At 45.2% G+C, this 23873-nt stretch overlaps 1 protein-coding gene across 1 annotated transcript in view; it reads right to left on the reverse strand.

Moving 5' to 3' along the window:
- The window catches only part of EFCAB8 (EF-hand calcium binding domain 8), a 3172177-nt gene that overhangs the window by 1716007 nt on the left and 1432297 nt on the right, over positions 1 to 23873 (reverse strand). The window lies entirely within an intron of this gene.

A 23873-nucleotide genomic window follows, 5' to 3' on the forward strand; every position in this document is an offset into this window, starting at 1 on the left:
AACTCTCTCATAACCTTACACATTTTGAGGCCAAATTTCAGTGTATTTGGTGCCCACTGGTAAAATACCTCACAAGCCCGGAGCACACCTGCTTTCATCCCAGCGGTTGCCTCCACTACTCTTTGACTAAACCCACTTTGACCACAGTACTGGGCAGCTAACCCTTTTTCCTGCTCTCTCCCTTGCCACCATCTCTCCCTTTCTTCATGTTTCACAATAGAGCACCACATACACATTGGGCCCTACCTAGGCAGCTTGTACCAGGACCTGTTTTATTTTATTGTTTACCTGTTGTATTATTTGTTTAAAGTAAGCAGCATGAACCACACTGGATGGGCTTAACCCCAATGGCTTGCCTGCAGTGTCTAATTGAAATTCTATGCAGCTACAAATTGCAGCAGGTAACTACAAGCGACACGTACTGATGAACAAGTTACTTACCTTCGGTAACGATATATCTGTATTAAACATAGGTTAGTTATAGATTCCTTACCTTAGAATTACCCCAAGGCGTCAGACTGGATCCGGAGAGTTTTTTCATCAGCAGTACCCCAATGCGTCGGAAGGTGGCGTTGCTCGACTCCGCGTTTGTCGTCGTCGTCGCCGGAATGACGACGCGGTAGCAACTTAGATGCCGCCCTCACGCGCTGACGTCAGTTCTGTACACGACTTTCCACGCCAGAAGCGTAGAGCCATGCAAGACACTGACCACTGGTGCACAAAACTAGGGCCCTGAAAGGAAGTCCTTAACCCTTGAAGTCAGTTCGCAGAACGGGGAGGATGGGTGAGGCGGTAAGAAATCCATAATTAACCTATGTTTCTTACACATATATCGTTACCAAAGGTAAGTAACTTGTTCATCTGAAAGAAACAGTTAGGTATAGATTCCTTACCTTAGAATAAGATACCCCAGCAGTACCAACCCCGGAGGTGGGTCTGCGAATTAAGTTCACACCAGAAAGTCCTGGAGAACAGAATGGCCAAAGAAGCCGTCTCTCCGGACTTGGCTGTCCAGGCAGTAGTGTTTGGTGAACGTGTGTAGTGATGACCACGTAGCTGCCTGACAGATGTCATTTAGGGGGACTCCTTGTCGCAGAGCAGTAGTAGCTGCCGTCGCCCTGGTGGAATAGGCGCGCAGCCCCACTGGAGGCTCCTTCTTTGCCAAAGAATAAGCAGGCCTTGATGCACAGAATGACCCACCTGGAGATGGTCCGTTTGTGCACCGCCTGACCTTTCTTAGCACCCACGTAACAAACAAAGAGCAGGTTGTCCACCTGGAATTGTGTGGTGTGATCCAAGTAGAAGGAAAGCGCACAATTTGGATCCGGACGGTGGAGCCTCTCTTCCTCTTTCGAAGGATGCGGAGGCGGAAAGAAGGTGAGCAAGTGATGGTTTGGCCAATGTGGAAAGAAGTAACCACCTGGGGAAGAAAGGAAGGTCTAGTTCAAAGGACGACCTTGTCCAGATGGACAGCCAGAAAGGGAGGCTTGAAAGAAAGAGCTTGTAGCTCACTCACCCTGCGTGCAGAGGTGTTGGCCACCAGAAAGGCAGTTTTCATAGTGAGAAGTCTGAGCGGACAGTTATGTAGCGGCTCAAAGGGAGCGCACATAAGATATGTAGGAACCAAGTTCAAGTCCCACTGGCACATTACGAAGGGAACAGGAGGAAAAAGATGAGCAATGCCCTTAAGGAATCTATTTACAACAGGGGACTTGAAAAAGGACCTGATCAGGAAGCCTAAGGAAGGCTCAAATGGCCGAGAGGTAGTCCTTTAGAGTGCCCAGAGCAGAGCCCTGCTGGGCCAAAGAAAGGAAACTCAAGAGAACCTCAGAAAGAGGGACGGAAAGGGGATCCACAGCCTTTGCTGTGCACCATGTCACAAATTTCTTCCATCTGCAGGCATATACCGTCTTAGTGGAGGGACGCCTGGCTGCCAAGATAACATCGCAGACTTCGGGAGGCAGGTCAAACGACGTCAACTGCCGCCACTCAATCTCCACGCAGGGAGGTGGAGGCTGGACAAATTTGGGTGGAGGACCTTCCCCTGCTACTGCGACAGAAGATCCTCCCGAAGAGGCAATAGTATCGGAGGATCGATGGCCATGTTGAGCAGCTCGGGATACCAGACTCTTCATGTCCAATCCGAAGCCACTAGAATGACTTGGGCCCAGCCATGCTTGATCTTCTTCAGCACTCTGGGCAGAAGTGGTATAGGTGGAAAGGCGTATAGAAGACCGCAACTTCACTCGCGATGAAAAGCGCCGCCTAGCGAGTGCCACCTTGGAAATTTAAACTCCCAAACCTGCTAACATTGGGCGTTCTCTTCGGTGGCGAATAGATCTAACCAAGACTCTCCCCATTGCTGAAAGAGATTTGTACCACCTCCGAGTGAAGACGTCATTCGTGATCCATCATGCACCTGAAGCTGAGTTCGTCCGCCCTGGCGTTCAGGGAACCTGCCAGGTGTTGAAACATAAGGGATATGCCCTGATGTTCCAGCCATGTCCAGAGGCGAAGGGCATCCTGACATAGGGTCCACGACCCCACCCTGCCCTGTTTGTTGCAGTGCCACATGGGGGTGGTGTTGTCCGTGAACACCTGCACTACTCTACGCCGGACAGAGAGAAGGAATGCTTTGAGTGCAAGACGAATCGCCCGAAGCTCCAAAAGGTTCATATGGAGCCTGGACTTCGCCGGAGACCAGAGGCCTCTGATCTCTGCCTTCCCATGTAGCCGCCCCATCCCAGAAGTGATGCATCGGTCACCACTGTGAACGCTGGTTGAGGAAAGTAGAGGGATCTGCCGTCAACCCAATCCTGGTTCGTTAGCCACCACTGCAATTGATGTGCAGATCCCGCCGAGATCTGGACGCAATCGGACAGGTTCCCCTGATGTTGGGCCCACTGGAACTTTAGGTCCCACTGGAGAGCCCATGTATGCCATCTGGCATGGTTCACCAGCAGGATGCAGGAGGCCATCAGACCCAGTAGCCTGAGGCTCATCCTAAGCTTGATCCGGGAAAGAGGCTGAAAGATCGGAATCATAGCCCGAATATCCCGGACTCACTGTTCAGGAGGATAGACCGGAAACTGTGTCGTGTCCAGAACCGCTCTGATGAAGAGGAGCCTCTGAGGGAATCAGGTGTGACTTCGGCAGGTTGATGGAAAATCCCAGTAAATGTAGGAGGTCGTCTGTAGTCCGGAGGTGGGAGACAACAGCCTGGGGTGAGCCCGCCTTCAACAGCCAGTCGTGGAGATGGGGAAAACTGGACCCCCTAATCTGCCCAGATGAGCTGCGACCACCGCTATCACTTTCATATGAACACCAGAGGGGCGCTGGTAAGGCCAAAGGGGAGCACCGTAAACTAAAAATGCTTGTGGCCTACTGTGAACCGCAGGTAGCACCGGTGGGCCGGCAGGACGGGGATGTGAAAGTCAGGGTCCTGCAAGTCCAACGCTACCAGGGTTAAGGGCAGACAGGACCTTAGCGAGCATCAACATTTTGAACTTCTCCTTCCAGAGGACGAGATTGCCGTTCATGAGATCCAAGATAGGACACAGGCCTTTGTCCTTCTTGGGCACCAGAAAGTCGTACTTCTGGGACAGGAATGCGCTCGATGGCTCCCTTGGCCAAAAGTGCTGAAACTTCCTATTGGAGAAGGGCCAGATGATCCTCCGACATGCGATAGTACTGAGGTGGCATGGATGGAGAGGCAGTCTCGAAGGGGAGGGAGTAGCCCCTTCGGACTATCTGCAAAACGCACCTGTCCGAAGTGATGGTGCGCCAGTGGGGGAGGTGATGGAGAATCCTGCTGCCCACTGGCGTTTGGTGGCCGTGAAAGGTCGGACTAGGAGGCTGCTGTGGAGGGGGCTGTAGTGGACTGGCTCGCCTGCTGGCCCCCAGAACCACGGCGCTGGTTCCCACGTTCCCAGCTGCGCAGAGGCTGAACAGCTTGCGCCGACCTGTGGCCCTGGGTAGGACGTGGCAGGCACCCCTCCGTAGCCACGAAAGGGGCAAAAGGCAGACTGCGCAGGGCGGGTGGTGGAGAGGCCCAAGGACCTGGCCCTTGCTCGAGAGTCCTTAAAGCACTTTAGCACGTTGTCTGCCTTGTCGCCGAAAAGGGGACGGCCATCAAAGGGCATGTCCATAAGAGTGGATTGGACATCCCCCGAAAAACCAGTCGACCTCAACCAGGCAAAGCATCGAAGGGCTACTGACTTGGAAATCGTCCTGCCTAGTGAGTAAGCGGTATCCAGCCCACAGCAGATGGTAAACTTTGCTGCGTCTCTCCCCTTGGCAACGGCATGGGAGAGCACGGCCCAGGCCTCCTCCGGGTACTGGGGCAGCACCTGTGCTACCGTATCCCACACAGAGTGGGTGTAACGGCACAACAGACATGCAGTGTTTACCGACCACAGTCCCAAGCTGGAGGAAGAAAACATTTTCTTCACAAGGTGGTCCAGCTTTTTGGATTCCCTATCGGGTGGTGAGTTAGGGAATGCGCCTTTGGAGGTGGAGGCTTGGACCATCAAGCTCTCAGGGGTGGGGTGTTGGGAGAGGAAAGTGGGGTTGCCCGGGGCCGGGCCGTGGTGTCAGGCAATCATCCTGTCCACAGGAGCCCCTGTGTTGGGCCTGGACCAGGTGCCCATAAGGATGTCCGTGAGGGCTTCATTAAACGGCAGCAGGGGCTTCGAAGAGCTTGCTTGAGGTTGAAGCACCTCTGTCAGGAGGTTAGTCCTGAATGCCACCAAAAGTAGCTCGAGGTGGAGAGCCTGGGCTGCCCTACGCAACACCACTGCGTATGACGCTCCCTCCTCCGTAGCCACGGAAGGAGGAGACAACATGCCATGGTCTGGGGACATATCCAGACCACTGGCTTCCCCCAGTTCCTCTCTCCAGTCCGGTTCATAACTTAACTGGTCGGTTAAATGGGCCCCAGACCCTTCTCAGTCCTCCTCACCCTCTTCTGGCTCCTAATCTGGTATAAAAGAGCCAGGGTAGAACAGGGGCACAAAAGTACCTGTCGTCGTCGGATCCGGCGTCGATCGATGCCGGTCCAGCTCCGTGTCTACCTCAAGGTGCAGGCAGGGGTCGACATCGGCTGGGGACACAGCCGATGCCGGCTGCGGACGTGGTGCCATTGGATCCGGATCCGGATCCAGGCCTGGATATAAGGGGAGCCTGTAGCGCAGAGGCCGAAGCTGCTGGCGTCGAAGGCCTAGGGCCCACAGCAGAGTCAGCGGGACCCGAAGGTGCGCCGGCGGAATCTGGCTGCCCAGAAATGGCGTGCATCACTTCGTAAAACTGATGAAGCTGGGCAGGGGTCACTCCCGTTCCCGGGAAGGGGGCGAAGCCATGAGCCGACACTTCGGGCTTCGCACACCGAGCTGTGGGAGGGGCATCGCCCACATACCTCGTCACGTCGGCCGACGGACGGGGAAAAGTCGAAGAGTGACGATGCTTCTTCGACTTCTTCTTGTGCTTCGACTTACCTGACCCCGAGTGCAAAGACTTGGGTGAAGAATGGTGGTGGCTACGCGATTGGTCCCTCGACCTCTTACGCGACCGGGACCTCGAGCGACGCGGAGCTTACTGTCTGGCCTCGAGTAGCTTTCGGGACCGCTCCCGCAAAGACTTCGGGGCCATGGGCCGTCATTCGGAGCACGACTTGGGGTTGTGGTCGTGCTCCAGGCAGTAGAGGCACATGCGGTGTGGATCCATCACGGACAGGAACCGCTAACCTTGAAGCTGGGCATCCCTCGGGCACCTGGTGTCGATGGACTCTAAAAACGAAGTAGACAAAAGTAAAATAAAAGTCAGACAAAAAGTGACTGGAGGTACTGCTCTCTACAGATCTGGCACGGAAAAAGAAAGAAATGACGTCAGCGCGCGAGGGTGGCTTCTAAGTAGCTACCGCGACATCATCCTGGCGACCACGACGCCGCCGATGATGAACGCGGAGTCGACCAACACCACCTTCCGACGCGCAGGGGTATTGCTGATGAAAAAACTTTCCGGATCCAGTCTGACGCCTGGGGGTAATTCTAAGGTAAGGAATCTATAACTAACTGTTTCTTTTAGATTGGTCTTTTGTAATACTCGGCAAGCTAATACTGTTCCTGTATTTCACTGAAAATGTTTAATAAAAAAAGATTCTGAGTAAAAAAAGAACAGTGCAATAGGATATACACATACTTGCCGAGAGCCCCTAGCCAAGCTTTGCTGAACAAATAGGAAGGGGGGACTTCAGACGAAATGGTAAGTGCCCTGAAATACATAGATTCTAGCCAGCCAGGGGGAAGAAAACCCGTTAAGTGAGAGATAAATCAATCATGAGCTGAATCGTTTGAGGTGGGCGGCCATCTTGGAATTCCAGAGCAGCAGGGCCGCGGCGATTGTTAATTCCAGTTGTGTTGATGATAAAAGATTTGAGTTTGGTGAAGAGAGTGGAGGAAGGGGATGGGAGTCCAGATCCAAAATATTTTAAGACATGATAAGAGGTCAGGGCAGACTGGTTCCCGATGTAGGGTCAGACGCACAACTGATGGCACGCTCTGCAGGGGTTGCAAGACTAATCATGGGTGCTGAATTCCAGGGTGAAAAGACATAAGGTCTCGAGAGCAAACAGCAATGAGAAACCAGACTTGGTGTGCTTACAAGAAGCAATATTAGTGAGACACATAATATATAAGACACAATTTTTGCCACTACTATAGAGAAAAAAATTAAGGCACTTATGCTCGCCACACATAAGGACTTAGCCTTGACGGTTGTGACAGACAGGGAAGGAGAAAAATGCATCCTGCTTGCAGGGAATCTAAGCAACAGGCATATACAACTAAAGGCCACATATGCCCCTAACACAGGCTAAGACATAGAGATGTTGGAGATTACAAGCTTGATCCAGGCCTAAGTCCGAGGAGAGGTCAAATAGGTGGGCAATTTTAACCTAGCACCTGAACCAGAGCTAAACATACACACATAGGAAGGGATGTCACAAACTACAATAGATGCACTGAAACTTTTGGGTCTGGGCAGACTTAATTATTACACCCCCATTGACCGTAACATCAATCTGCCAGCTATCTTTGGGAGATCTTACCTACATAATTGGCTCAACTCTGGTATTCTTAAGCCAGGGGCCTTTTTTTTCAACTGAAGGTATTTTGACTTTTGATGCCCTTAAGTCCCAGTATAATTTGAGTCATAATGACGCTTTTAAATACTTAGCGATTTTCTGGCTCGAAAAGCTGGTGGGCCCTTGGGGTTTTTGATATAATCAACAAACTATGTGGGTCCGATATATATATATATATATTACCTACTGGCGGTCGCCAGTAGGTAGTTATAGTTAGGACCACGTTTCCATAGGAAATCCGCAACATTCTATTTTGAATAACTTTGGCGCCGGTCGACGAATCCTCGCGAATTTCTCAAAATAGGTGGGGCGCTACGCTCCGCTCCTACCCTGAAAGTCTCGGGGGGATTCGTCAAGCGGGGGCTGAGATAAAAGGGGGGTCCCAAAACGCGTTTTTCCCATGCATTTTTCCATAGGACCTTTAGACAGGGCTACAGCCCGAACGGCTGAACAGAATTACTAGAAATTTGGCAGAGAGGTAGTCCTCAGGTCAAGGAAGTGCCTTTTGTAGGTTTGGTGTAAATCTGTTCAATAGATTCTGAGAAAATAGCCTTTAAATCAATATATATATCTGTGCCAGCTTACGGTACGCTTACCGTAAGCTTACCGTACGCGTACGGTGGCGTGCGCGAGCGCGATTCTGATTGGCTGTTACATCTAAGTAAACATTCGAATCGGTCGAAACCAGGAAGCGGCGGCCGCCATTTTCTCTCTCGCACTCTGAGGGGGGGGCTGTAAACAAAGGCAAAAAACATATAAAGGGGCTGTTTAGACAGCGCCCATGCACATAGCCATGTTAGTTGAGTCCTCAAAGATCCCCCAAGGCCAAAAACGGTAAATTTTTATTTTTTGAAAATTTTGCCGATTACGCTTACCGTACGCGTACGGTGCGCTTACGCTAAAAATTTTAATAAAAAAAAAAAAAACACTCTCTGTGCATGGCATATTATTGTCATCACTTACAAATTAAATTTAACAGATTACCTATCACAAGGAAGCGCATAATATGTCCTCCATGTGCGCACGGTGCGTAACGTGGGCACGCGGTGCGTGCCCACCTTGCGCGTACGTCACTAACTGCGTAAAGTGGGCGCGCGGTGCGCGAAGCGCACCGCGTGCTCACTGTGCGCGCACGGTGCGCGAAGCGCACCGTGCGCGCACGGAACGAACTGCGTTAAGTGGGCGTGCACGCCACGAATGGCGTAAAGTAACTTAGCATTTAAAAAACCGTACAAATTCACTGAAAAAACCATAGGTTTCACACACGTTATAGTTAGGAATTAGCATTTAAAAAACCTTGCAAATTCACTGAAAAAACCATAGGTTTCAGACATGTTATAGTTAGCGGAAATTTTACTGATAAAAAACCAATGAAATTCCCCCGTTATAGTTAGTGCAGGCAACTATAACTCACGCGAACGCAATCTTCTGCTGATGACATATGTGTCTTTATGAAAAAAAAATATTTGTAATATATGTATAGCTAAAAATTTATGGAAGAAGACATGGGCAAATAAGTGTCTAAATACAGTATTAGCATCAGCAGAGGATTGCGGTCGCGTGAGTTATAGTTGCCTGCACTAACTATAACGGGGGAATTTCATTGGTTTTTTTATCAGTAAAATTTCCGCTAACTATAACATGTCTGAAACCTATGGTTTTTTCAGTGAATTTATATATATATATATATATATATATATATATATATATATATATATTTTCACTGAAAAAACCATAGGTTTCAGGGGCGTTATATTAGCTGGACTTTTCACTCATACAAAACCATAGAAATTCCCCCGTTATAGTTAGTTCAGCTAACTATAACTTGCGCGCCTGCAATGCACTGCTGATGACGTCACATATTACATCACTCATGACATGGTCAGTGACATCACTCATGACATCACTGATGACATCATCCAGTGAATGTGTGTTTTTCTGAAAATTACATATGTTTTATATATGTATATCTCAAGGTCGATGGAAGAATAAATGGGTATATAAGTGTCTAAATGGAGGATTTGTTTTTGAAAAATTGATTGTATAACTGACTGATTAAGTGCATCTTAGTGAATACATGGCTTAGTGAGTAATGTTTAAATATGTAAATATCTGTATCAGTCTCTCACTTTGTGTATAAGTGGCTGCATGGGTTGGTGAGTAGCTACATGAGTGTCTATATAGGTTATTAGTTGGTTTTTTGAGTATCAGTATAAGTGTCTGATGTCTGTATTGTTCGGTGGGGGGTATTACGTAGTGCATAGGTGCATGAATGAGTGACTCACTGTTTGTATGTGTTGAAGACAGCATGTGTGCAGGACTGTATGGGTGGATGAGTGTGTGCATGGGTGTGTTAGTGAGTGAATGACTGTCTCAATAGTGTCTCTATGAGTAACTACATATGTTTTAAACTAGTATATGTGACTATTGGTGTATATAAGTGAGTATATGTGAGAGTGAGAGATTGAAAGAGTTCCTGTATGAATAAGTATGTGTTTCTATAAGTGATTGTTAAAAAGACTAAGTATGTGTAAGTTTCTGTAGAAGTAAGTGTGGTGGTGTGTGTATAACTGTATATGCAGGTAAACGGATGTTTGATTCTTTATTAGCATGAGTGACTATGTGTGTGAGTAACTTTATGGATGAGTGGCGTTGTGTAACAGGATGTATAGGTGTATGAGTACATATGATGAGTGAGTACATGTATGAGTGACTGTATAGGACTGTTGGTGAATGAGTGGATGTGGATCTTACAATTACTGAATAGGTTGTTGTAACTGGTATTGGTATGTCCATTGTTTTGAAAATTTTAATTTCTATTTTTGAATGTGTGTATCAAAGGCTATATTAGGGGGAGAGGAGGTCTGCCACTCTATCACAAGGATGATGTCATCAGTGATGTCATCAGTGATGTCATGAGTGATGTCACTGACCATGTCATGAGTGATGTAATATGTGACGTCATCAGCAGTGCATTGCGGGCGCGCGAGTTATAGTTAGCTGAACTAACTATAACGGGGGAATTTCTATGGTTTTGTACGAGTGAAAAGTCTAGTTAACTATTACGCCCCTGAAACCTATGGTTTTTTCAGTGAATTTCTAAGGTTTTTTAAATGCTAATTCCTAGCTATAACGTGCCTGAAACCTATGTTTTTTTCAGTGAATTTCAAAGGTTTTTTAAATGCTAATTTCTAGCTATGCCTACAGAGATAGGACATGTGAAGAAAGAAGGAAAAACGCACAGAAAGAAAAAAAAGAAATGCAGAAAGAAGCAACAGAAGTCCTCAAAGACGGAAAAAAAGTGCAGGAAGAAGTATAACGTGCAGAAAGAACAAACAGAAGAGCAGAAACAAGCCTTGTTGCAAAATCATCCTGTACCCTCAACTTTTTCAGACGGATACTGGTGGTAACTGAGTCTGACTAACCAGTCCTAGAGCCAGTGCTATGTTAAAAGACACTCAGAATACAGTGAAAACACCTACATACACTAGGGCACACTATGTGTTGGGGTCCCCCTGTGATTAGCATGACCTCCTCTGTAAGCCCCTAGTATATAATAAGGCAGGGTATTAAAACTACCTCTTAAAACGCACCACAGGGCGTGTTTGAACACGTCACCTCATGCCCCGTCCCCTCCCTTCCCCACTGTGTAAACACGCCCTGTAGCCTTTTTAAGTTGGGAGATTAAGTCCCCTTGAATCCTGAGGGTCCCTAGGGTCCAACTAGACCACTAGGTACCTCCAGTAAGTGCCACAGAGCTGCGTTGCAGAGAGGTGTAAAAAGTGGCACGGCCTGCACCACCTCTCTGCAACGCAGAGCAGTGGTGCTTACTGGAAGCAACTGGTGGGCTAGTTGGACCCCAGGGTCCCTCAGGATTGAAAGGGAATTATTTCTCCAACTTAAAAACACGCCACAGGGCCTGTGGGCGTTCTGAGTTGAGAGATTAAGTCCCCTTGAATCCTAAGGGTCCCTAGGGTCAAACTAGCCCACTAGGTACCTCCAGTAAGCGCCACAGAGCTGCGTTGCATGGAGGTGTAAAAAGGGGCGTGGCCTCAGAACACCTGTCTGCAACGCAGCTCCCTGGCGCATATTGGAGATACCTGTTGGGATAGTTGGCCCTCAGGGACCCTCAGTATTGAAGGGGAATTAATTCCTCAACTGACAACTGGCCAGGGGGCGCTTTTGCAGAGTGCTGCAAGGAGGGGGCGTGGCCTCCGGTGCGATGCCGGTCTTTTATTTCAGGGGTGTGGAATTTTCCAAATAATCTATTTGTCCAAGGGACAAAATGCCACTGAGATCTACATGTCCTGTAAAATCCACTTGTCCCACCTACCCCCGTTCCACATCAAACCTAAGGGCTCCGGTTGACAGAGAAACATTAATATATTTTTGCTTTATTAAAATCAGTAAACCATTGAATGCTGTGCAATAATAATGCTAAAGGAAAACTTGTCAAGGGATATTATCGCGTCCCTGCCCCCCTGCTCCCCCTCCCCTTAACCCTGACGGCAATTCTTTTATTTCTATTCCCCTTTTTTTCCATTTTTTTTGGCTGTGTATTTATTCCCACAAAATACGTACATTTCAAACCATACGTAATGCACTAATTTACCGTCACCCTTGGCTGTGTATTTATTCCCACAAAATACGTACATTTCAAACCATACGTAATGTACTAATTTACCGTCACCCTTGTAAAAACGTATGGGTGGGATATAAAAGGTGTCAGCCAGCGTGCCTCCTGCCATTTCCCCCTCACTTTTGCAGCTGGCCAGACGTGAGCCCTACGTTCCTTGCGAATCGGTAAGTTGTATCGAAAAAGAAACAGCAAAGTTGGGAGCTTCCTTTAATAATAAGAATCGTTTTTTTGCCAAATGTACCCTCTTTGCAACATTAATCAATTGTGTAATGTATATTTGTCGGTGTGTTTACGCAGTTATGGGCTGAAAGTTAATAGCTCACTATTCTATATTAGGACTTCAAGTTATAAATTGCAAGTCACCAATGGATGTCTCTTTTGAAAGCATTAATCTGCAGATCTGTTCCCATCCTATGCATTCTGTAATCGACTTCGTACATGTTCTTTGCAGCAGGCATATTAACCCTCTGCACTAACTTCACCGAGGTCACAACCTCAACTATACAAAACACGGATCTTTTCGCCAAATGTACCCTCTTTGCAACATTAATCAATTTTGTAATGTATATTTGTCGGTGTGTTTATGCAGTTCTGGGTTGAAAGTTAATAGTTCACTATTCTATATTAGGACTTTAAGTTATAAATTGCAAGTCACCAACGGATGTCTCTTTTGAAAGCATTAATCTGCAGATCTGTTTCCATCCTATGCACTCTGTAATCGACTTCGTACATGTTCTTTGCAGCAGGCATATTATCCCTCTGCACTAACTTCACCGAGGTCACAACCTCAACTATACAAAACACGGATCTCTTTCCAGGATGGTGATTCATCACACAAGTTTCCTACACATTTCTGTGAGGCCTGGTAATTGCCGGCGGAAAGAAACGCTGCAGCAGGTGCTTCGAAAGCTTTTAGTGCTGGCTGCGCCGTGTGCGACAATGTTTTTTTGCCCATAAGCCAAAGGAGTGAAAGTGTAGGAGTCACATGTCACCCATACTGGTAGGCAGTAGTTTAAGAGTGCTTGGTGTGGAGAAGCACAAACGCAGAGTCGAAAAAGAAACAGCAAAGTTGGGAGCTTCCTTTAATAATAAGAATCGTTTTTTCGCCAAATGTATCCTCTTTGCAACATTAATCAATTTTGTAATGTATATTTGTCGGTGTGTTTATGCAGTTCTGGGCTGAAAGTTAATAGTTCACTATTCTATATTAGGACTTTAAGTTATAAATTGCAAGTCACCAACGGATGTCTCTTTTGAAAGCATTAATCTGCAGATCTGTTTCCATCTGCGGTATGAAGGCTCCGGACCCGCGATGTTAAACCCGCGTTGCGATGGCAGCGCGTGAATCTGAATTCGTTGTAATGGGTGTTTCCCCCATGAAGCGGTGGTAGCGCAGCCCGCCTGCTTGCGATACGCTTTTTTGACGTCCTCATCTGAGGCGCCGAGGCGGGCCAGGCCTAGGCTTTTGTACTAATTAATCTACCCACGCACGGTTGCTAAAAATATAAATAAAAGAAAATCGCAGCACCTCCGTCACAATATCACACAATTCAAGCGGGCAAAACTGCTTATTTTACCTGAATGCTTATTGCAAGCCTCGTGGCGGCCACGGACTACTGCTTGCAGAGGCTGAGTGACGTTTCACTCCCCCAGCCAATCACTGGCTAGAGCCCAGTCATGGGCTGCTAGCCAATCAGATGCCGCCAAAGGCTCTCTGCAAGCTTCGGATTGGCTGTGAGCCCCAGAGTGCCCACAGCCTGTTGTTTTAACGTGATTAAAACGTGATTAATGTCTACATGTCCGTCGGACATAAATAGACAATAAATCTTCTTGCCCGTCAATATAAACAACATGGTTCGGGCGTCGGGCGATATGATTTCCCCACCCCTGTTTCTCTCAAACATGGTTTGTGATATCACAGCAGAAGGCTTTTTCACATGGTAAAATCACCTTAGAACACACCACAATTCCTAAAATGAGTATGGTTCCATCAACAAATGATTTATAATGTAACTAAAGTCTTAAAACCTTTTATTAACTGCAATGCTTTTTAATTAGGTGCTATCATGTATATTGGTCTCAAGATGGCTGCCAACACTTCTTGGATGAAGTACTGACAGCCAATCAGATCTCACGATGAGATGTGTGGTTAGGCTCTGCCCAGATATGTATATGATTTTACTTTTGATTTTCTCAGGAACTACTGAACAGATTGACACCATATATGCAAAAGGCACATGCCTGACCTGAGGACTACCTCTTTGCCAAATTTCAAGTAATTCTGTTCAGCCGTTCGGGCTGTACCTTGGACTAAAGGTCCCTATGGAAAATTGCATGGGGAAAACGTGTTTTGGGACCCCCCTTTTTTCTCAGCCCCCGCTTGACGAATCCCCCCGAGACTTTCATGGTAGGAGCGGAGCGCCCCACCTATTTTGAAAATTTCGCGAGGATTCGACAACCGGCGCCAAAGTTATTCCAAATAGAATGTTGCGGATTTCCTATGGAAACACGGTCCTAACTATAACTATCTACTGGCGACCGCCAGTAGATAATATATATATATATATATATATATATATACACAAATACATACACACAATCCTGAACGATCTTATGCCGGATGATCTAGCTAGAGTTTCTTGTAAATGGCAGGAAAAATTTGACTCTACTGACAATGTCTTCGGTTGTGCACTACGTGCTGCTCAAAGTGACCTGCTGTCAGCTAAGCTTCAAGCACAGTTTTATAAAACTGGCTTCTTTCTCTACTTTACCCTTAGTAGAACCGCTAAGTGGGGGACTGGCAGGGGAACGCAATGCCCTAGATGTGCGGAATTTGGTGCTGATTCCATCCACATGTTCGCTTCTTGCGTACATCTAGGGCCTTTGCTTAATCAAATTCAGGATTTTTTTACTGAAACGTCTCGAAACAAGATATCTCGCTGTCACTCGCTACCATCTTGCTGGGTATCCAGGACACTGTAGATAGGAAGAACGGCTGGACTTTGATTTTTGTGAAGAACCACAGTTACACCCAGGGTCTGGCCCGGGGAGGGAACTAGAGGCGTTAGGGCACTAGAGAACGGTCAGCCTCCAACCAAAGCTATGAACCACAGAAAGGACCGTCCCTAGTTATGTCTAAGAGATGCCCAATTTAGTGGGGGCAAATCACAAAAATTGACGGACTGGCATCACACACCACCAAGTGTCATGCTTCATCATCTGCCAGTCCTCGCCCTCTAAAAACCGCGTTTGATAGAGGGCGGGCATACACCTGAAGACAGGGATGCACTTCTAAACTAAGTGGGGGCCCAAACAAAAAAAGGAGTGAGTGTATTTAAAAACCATCATAGTATACCTGAACAATTTTTATTCTATGGGGTTACTATGTGGGATTAAAATATAGAAGTGCGGTGAGTGGGGACCTTATCATCCTGTCGCCGCTGTGAATCAGTGATTGTTAATAGGGGGTCAACATGTTTCTGCCTGTATTGTCCACTTGGGTACGTGGCATTCGTCAGGACCTTAAATATTGGGCTCCAATCTTACCACTGGGGGCGTAGGCCTATAGCCAGCTGCCACCTGGTCACCGGGGAGGAGGCTGGACGCATGCAGCACTAGGTTTTCTAGCGGGGAGTACGCCTTGAACTAATGTGGCCACAAGGATTTCCCCCCTACCCCTCCCATGGGGCAAATAGGTTTTCCCAATAGGGTTTCTCTAAACAGGTGGCAGCTGGCTATAGGCCTACGCCCCCAATCACTGATTCACAGCGGCGACGGGATGATAAGGTCCCCACTCACCGCACTTCTATATTTTAATCCCACATAGTAACCCCATAGAATAAAAATTGTTCAGGTATACTATGATGGTTTTTAAATACACTCTGTCTTCAGGTGTATGCCCGCCCTCTATCAAACGCGGTTTTTAGAGGGCGAGGACTGGCAGATGATGAAGCATGACACCTGGTGGTGTGTGATGCCAGTCCGTCAATTTTTGTGATTTGCCCCCACTAAATTGGGCATCTCTTAGACATAACTAGGGACGGTCCTTTGATTTTTGTGGCCATAACAATTTACAGGTTATGTATAACAGACCCAAACCCCCCTTTATTCTCTCAATAGCTAGCAAGACTTGTTTCCACCTGTAATCTCGAAAAAGCTTTCTATGCCAAAAAAGGCATACGGTCCAAAAAGAAAGGTGTAATCATATGAGAGCCCCTATCCAGATGGCTTAGTCAGACGAATGACTAATGAACTGCTGGGTTGAAAATTAATTCTCTATGTATGATAAGCCGAGTTCAGTTTTATCCTTCTCTTCCCTGTTTGAACTTTGGTATTATTGTATTGAAGACTGATGAATTCTGCTCTATGAATTGTTATTTTTGGTATTTTGTATTTGTCTGAAACTTGTCAATATCTCTTTCTTCTCATGCTGATATCTGACTGGGAATTTTAACAACAGCTGTCTGGCTATGACCGGTTAACCTCTCATTTATTTTATTTTTTATTTATTTTATGGGAATTATAGCACACACAGCTACTCAATAGAGTGTCCTGGCGCAAAGCCAAAGCATCAGAGGGAACCAAAGCAGAGTAAGAGAGGGACAGTTTAGTTGAACAGGAAGATTTTTTGCTTTTTTCTAAACTGAGAGGGATTCTTCAGATTGCGTAGATCCACGGGAAGGGAATTCCAGTTTGTTGCTACAAGATAGGACAAGGAACTGCCGCCTTTATGTTTCAGACGAAACCTAGAGACAGACGCAAGGAGCATATTCGAGGAGCGCAGACACCTGCCAGGGGTGTATAACTGAAAACTTTTCCTAAAATAGGCAGGGCCATACTCATAAAGTGCAGCGTGAGCAATGGTAATAGCCTTAAACTTTATCCTAGATTATACTGGCAACCAGTGTAGTTTACCGAGGAGCGCAGACACCTGCCAGGGGTGTATAACTGAAAACTTTTCCTAAAATAGGCAGGGCCATACTCATAAAGTGCAGCGTGAGCAATGGTAATAGCCTTAAACTTTATCCTAGATTATACTGGCAACCAGTGTAGTTTACCTAAGTGATGCCTAACACTGGATTGCTTAGGAAGATCCAGTAGAAGACGAGCGGCGGCATTCTGAACCACCTGCAGTCTGTCCAGAAGGTAACATGGCAAACCGGCATAGAGTGCATTCGCATAATCTATGCGAGAAGTGACCAAAGCACGGATGACCGTTTCTTTAGCAGCGAGAGGCAATAGCGGCAGAAATTTACGGAGAAGTTTTACAATACCAAAGCAAATGCCAGTAAGTTTGCCAATCTGGTTACCAAAACTTAATTTCTCATCAAACCAGATGCCAAGATTTTTCACAGGATGACCAGAAGGGGAGGGACAGGGGGACTCAGTCGGCCAAAAGTAATGCCAAAACAGAGGGGGAAACTCCCCAAAGAAGAGAATCTCAGCTTTGTCTGCGTTACATTTTAACTGAGCCGACGCAAGCCAACTAAATACCGCAGAGAGGCAGGTCTTGACATGAGATGTGTCAGCCTCGTGTTTCTTCCAGGTAAACAAGAGTTGCGTATCGTCTGCATAGGCAACTACTTTGGCACCCAGATCCTAAGCCACTTGAATAAGAGGAGTCATGTAAAGATTAAATAACAAGGGACTAAGAATAGACCCCTGAGGCACTCCTGTCAGCAAATCTTGAGATGATGACACAAAAGGGGGAATCCAAACTTATTGAGTTCTTTCTTCCAGGAAGGATTTCAACCACTTTCAAGCAGTACCGATAATGCTAAGCTTGTGTAAACGGGAAAGGAGAAGTGAATGGGGGACAGTATCAAAAGCGGCTGAGAGATCTAGCAGGACCAAAACAGCCCTGCCCCCAGCATCCAAAGTCTCACGGATAGCCTCTGTTACTTCCACAAGAGCCGACTCAGTACTGTAGGTGGCCCTAAAACCTGATTGTGCAGGGTGGAGAAGTCCATGATGTTCAATAAAAAATGTGAGCTGCTTGTTAACCATTTTTTCACAGACTTTAGCAATCGCAGGGAGCAGGAAAATAGGGCGATAACTGGAGGGGAGATGGGGGTCAAGTGTTTTTTTTTTCCATTCATTCCATTGCTAACTTTAGAAGGTTGTACTTTTTTGCTCATTTTGCACTCTGTGATATATCTGTGCCTTCACATTTTATGCACCTGCACTTTATGTATCTTTTTGCACTAGGATTGAGTTTCAAACAATCATTTATAAATGTGGATCAGACGGTGGCCTAAAAACCACAAATGTGTTTATGGAGCACACGGAATATCTTCTATAAGTGGCAAATTTATTTATCATCCGATTGTACAATTGGGGGGGAGGGGTGTGGGGGTGGTCTTAAATTGTTATGCTCTTTGTTGTTTAACTGCAGAAAAAGAAAAAAAAAGATGCTGATAGAAGTAGGTCTCATGGATCAATGGAAGGAGGTTCATCCGAATGAAAGAGAATTTACCTTTTCATCACACAGTCACAGAACATTCTCTCAGATAGATGAAATAGGCGAGTCAAATACTATGCTGGCACAAACCAGTAAAAAAATAATAGGCATGACTGCAAATTAGATCATGCACCCTTGATATGGGACTGTTTCTGGGGGGAATCTCATAGACATGAGAAATTTTGGAGGTTTGACTCAACAATATTTAAGTTCAGAGTTCACAAAACCAAGAGACAAGGCGCCTGCACTCATTTGGGACGCCTTCAAGGCAGTTATAAGGGGGAAAGCAATTACACTCAATGCTCATCACAGACAGATGGGATGGGTCACAAGCCAAAGCTATAAGGGGAGTTGAAGCTAAAAGAAATACAATACAGGGAGGAGAAATCACTCCCCTTGCTGAGGAAAATGACAAAAATGTGAAGCCAATTGAATCTGTTAATTTCTGAGGGCTAAGAAAAAGCACTGTTCTGACAAACAGATATTCCACAAGAAAACTAATAAAACTGATACATTCTGAGCTACTCGATAAGGAAGAGCACAAGATGCCATGCACATACCTAACATTAGGATTGCGGGGCGAACACTTAAATGGACAGAAAGGGAAAAACAGGAAGCCCTCTTAGAATGTAACCACTTCATATATGAGAGCTAACAATCCTTGATGGGTTCAATAAATTAATTCTTACAACCCATATAATTCCCGGTCTGCCGGCTAGCCACACAGTAGGAATCAGAATGGGACATATCAGTCAAAGAGGTGACCAGAGTAATCAAAATTCTCCCTTCACACAAATCACCTGGACCTGATGGGCTAACAAATATGTTCTGCAAAAGATTGGTGTCCCTCCTATCCCTGCAACTGACTACACTTTCCAACCCCTTTCATGAATTACTTTGGGTAACAGCAAATGAATGACTTTAATATTACGTTTATACACAAGACCGGCAAAAACAAAAGAAAAGGCCCATATCACTTCTCCACTAAGACCTAAAAATGTATAAGAAGGTTCTGGCTAACAGCCTGGATAATTGTATGAATAATTAGATAAAAACAGACCAATTCGAGTTCATTAAGAACCACCAAATCTTTGATAAGACATTCCCATGGTGGTCCTTGGGATCAATACTGAGAAGGCCTTTGACCATGTAAAATGGACATGTTCTGACCAAAGTAGGAATAGGACCACACGTGCAAAAGAACATTTGGGCTGAGCACCATAGCCCTTCAGCAAGAATACTAGATGGGAACCACCCTGACTGATTCACCCTTACAAGAAGGTCGAGGCAGGCCCCTCTACAGAAACAAAAAATGCCTATTCTATTACTTTCTTATCGGTATACTTCATAGATTTAACACAGTGTACGTTTCTTGAGCCAAAACATTCATAGAAACTACTACAAATGTAACTTTTTATCTTTTTGTTATTGTACATAGATCAATTTTTTTCTCATATAACACATATATATTCGTACATTGCGACACATAGTATTCACATAAACAGAGACATGGTATACATCCTAAACATCCTATATGTGATGTGGATACACTGTTTTTAATATGAGTGGACCTGGGGTGGCCCGAGAAAATCTGTTTTCATCTGTCTCTGTTTATGTGAATATTGCAAGTTGCAATGTATGAATATATATGTGTTCTATGAGAAAAAAATATTGATCTATGTACAATAACAAATAGATAAAAAGTTAAGTTTGTAATAAATAGTTTCTATGAATATTCTGTCTCAAGAATATTCCATTGCGTTAAATCCATGAGGTATACCATTAAGAAAGAAATGGAGTAGGCAATATTTGTTTCTGTATGGTTCTGTTCCCCTGGCTTGCCTCTCCTCAAATTGTCTTTTCTGGGGCTCTTTTTTGTACTAGTAGGGCTGCTCCCTGTCCTCGCTCTTGTTTGTACTTTTGACTGATCCCCTCTTGCAATTTGCCAGACAACAACTCAGCAGTGCGAGGTAAGCCATTGGGGAATGACACTCACAAGATTCACCTTTTCACTGACAACATTCTCCTGACACTGGTTAACCCGACAACATCTGCTAAAAGTGACAATTAATCTTATACGGCAATATGGGGAGGTCTCTGTATTTCAAATCAACATAGCTAAATCCGAAATAATGGTAATGGGAACAGACAGACAGACTTGACAGACTAAAAAAGAGACAGAAGAAACAAACCCACTTAAATGGACCTCCTCTAAGGCCATTAAATACATGGGAGTATGGATAACGCCGACTGTACAGGACCTTTAGTAACTAAACTACACGCCCCATATAGTAGAAGTGAAAACTGACCTAACCAGATCAGTTTCATCTTAAGCATTTTGGGAGCCCAGTGCAATGAATATTTTGAGAACCCCAGTATGAAACAACTTCAAATGTATTTACCCAATTGACAAAAATACACAGAAGAGAAAGTTCAGAGGGAACACTTTTGAACGTTAAGAATTCCAGTGTAGCACGGTGTTTTGAAAGCTGAAGAAAATCATATCACCTTAGATTTGCAGTTATGTTAGCAGTTGATTATATCCTCTTTCCACAGCAACAACACGTATGGCTTGTACCCATGTCCTCAGGCATGAGGGGACATCTACTTTTCAACTACCCAGAGAGACATGTATTGACGTTTTTGAAATTGTGAGGGACTCTGAGGACACAGGCCCAAAGATCGAGATATCTGGGCAGGATTATCGAGGGTACCCCAAATATACAAGTGTCCCAGAGAGAAAACATTCCAACAATTCTAACCCAATTCAGGATTCTGTTACACACTGTACCCTGCCACGCACAGGAAGATATACAAACTCAGGATTCAAGTAGGAAAATGATAACTTGACTCAGTAGAAAATAGGATGAATGAATTTAGAAGCACCCAAGGATAAGGAATGAGAACTGGTGATGGGAGGCAAATCCAAAGAGACTGTCAGCACCTTTGCAACTTATAATGAAGCAGAAATATTCCAAAGTGTAGGTAAAAATAACCACAAATACATGCTTGGAAAATTCAGAGAATCAAGCAACAGAATGAAGCTGGCACATGATTTATGGAAAGAATTCATTCCAAAGACCCCAAAAAGAAGGGAGACTTAGAGAATAATGTGCCTCGTATCTTCCAGTCTTCATCTTTAATGTGCAGGCTAAGCACAGGACAAAATATTTCTGAACATACTTCAATAGATGTGCTTAACTCACTCAGGGCAATAATGCTTTATGCCACACTGCTAAACTAGATTTAACTTCAGGTGGGAGCACACAGTGCTTTAGTTGGCTGTCATTATTCAATGGATTTGCTAGCCATTGCTTTTATTTGCCTAGGAGGGGAAAGGTTATTGTATTGAATTGACCCCTTCATTTAAGATCCTTGAAAAAACATACATTGTGTTTCCCAACCGGGATGAAGTTCCAGTTTTGCAAGCTCACTGCACAGATAGGGTAAATGAAAGCATAATGAGGCCCTTTCAACTGCGGTATGGAGTATGGCAGAAATATCCTGTCTCCTATATGTGTTTTTTAACTTCTTTCTACTAGTAAACACCTCAAGATGGTGAGCAGCTCCAACAGGCAAAATATCCCACAGAAAAATGTACACAACAGCCTCTGAACCTCAAGAATAAATACATTCAGGAAGAACAAAACCACACTGAACATGACATGCATTTTGGATCTTCAAAGAAGATCTGAAATCTCTTTGATAAAAGTGTAGTGGTCAGTGCAGTTAGCGCAATTTAATTACAACTGCATTTGAAGCAGGCCACGAGGTTTTATCATCTAGATCAGCATTTTCTTTTGTTTTTCAACAACAACCTCCCAAGCTGGAGTTAGCTGCAAAAAAAGCAAAATATATATTACCCTGACATACAGGGGATAGTTAGCAGATGGGTTAAATATCTTAGTCTTTAAAGTTCGGCAGGTCAAACTTGCCGAAATTTAATGGGCGATATACACACAGTATTTACAATATAATGAGGATTTTGGTGCGTAAAACACCAAATTCCACATGTTATTCCCCACAAACTCATAATAGTTATTTATCGCACCCGATATATAGCGTACACCGTGGTATTGTTTATCACGTGTGATAAACAGCACCTATACTTGTAATCTGGCCCCAAGTGTTACAAAATTAAAAAACCAAAGCAATTTTCAATACCTTGAAAAAATTACATATTTCCTTCATTCTCAAACTGCACTGGCGTCCTGTAGCTTCATGGATCAATTTAAATGTATTACCATACTTCATAAATCTTTATTTGGTAATGCTACAGTGCACTTAAAGTAGAATATCTGGCACTGGAGTTGAGAATTCTCAAACAGCTTGCTCAGCTCTGAAAGTTTACTCTCTTGCATCAGTTTGAAGATGGAGTGTGAACTATCTTCATTGGAGCCCAGTACACAAAAACATATCGATTTGTGCCCAGTACTGTGCTTAGCTTTATGCCGGTGGGGTGCACAAATTATGCTTTGTGAATAAACGTTTTACGATTCAGAGTGACAGCAGATTTATTTCACACCTCTTTCATGTGATCCTTTATATTGGCAGCACTTAAGAACACACAGTGTACTGAGAGCCATATGTATGGCCAAGTCACGTAGCGCAGCGCAGCAAGTCACATTGCTACGCACGCTGCATGACAGGGCAGAAATGCGCTGTATTTAAGTCAATACAGCGCATTCCTGCCTCTTCCCCTGCACTGCCACCCTGTTGTATGCCTAGAGCCAACACAGGCACCCTGGTGCAAGGGTGCCTGTGTTGTAAGGAGGATTGCTTTATAACAGGAAGGGCCACCATCCTGCACAAAAACAATCCCCTGAGGATTTTTTCACTTTTTATGTGTGGTGCAGAATGCTGCACAGCAGAAAGAGGAAATAATGAGGAGAAATAAACTAATTTCTCTTCATTACACCTCATCTGGGGAGGCATAGGTTTTTGGTGTATTCCCAGGTGTGTCACTTCTGGTAAATCTAGGAATACCTCAAAATCCATGGCTGTTGTGTGGGAACACCCACGCAATGCCCATGGAATGGCCTCCTTGGTGCAGAGTAATGCAACAGAACGATATGTGCTGCGTTGCATTACTCAAGGTGCCCTTGCATGGCTTCATAAATCTCATTTTTAATTTGCTTTGCTTTTGCACAATGTTGAGCAAGGCTTGTAAAAATGCCTCTGAGATTTTTTCCTGGAGCTGTGCATGTTGGTGGGCTTTATCGACGTCACTGTAGTTTGGATGCTGCCTTTCCCGTGCCTCACCTTTTTTGTTTTTACCATCCCCTTCATCATCCCTGTAAGGAATGTTGCCTTTATTCTACACCTTAAGCTGTAGGCCTCTTCAGGGAGTCAGCTGTTCCCTGCATACAGGACACTTATACAGGGTACTCTTCTCAGTGGGACAACGAGCAGGCCACTCCTCTCCACGGCCAACAAAGATTTGTTCTTCCTTCAAGCCTTAAAGGTGAGAGTCCTTCCCCCCAAAATATTTAATCTATACCATCCTGCCTGGACAGTATGTGTACCTGATTTCTTATCATATGCTCTAATTACCAGCCCGCTAAAAGGTACATGTTTACCAGTGTGTGAAAGTGGTCCCCTGGGTGAACATTTGCACCATCCTCTGTGTACTGGCT

Source organism: Triturus cristatus, chromosome 7 (assembly GCF_964204655.1).
Source record: "Triturus cristatus chromosome 7, aTriCri1.1, whole genome shotgun sequence".
NCBI classification, from domain to species: Eukaryota; Metazoa; Chordata; class Amphibia; order Caudata; family Salamandridae; genus Triturus; species Triturus cristatus.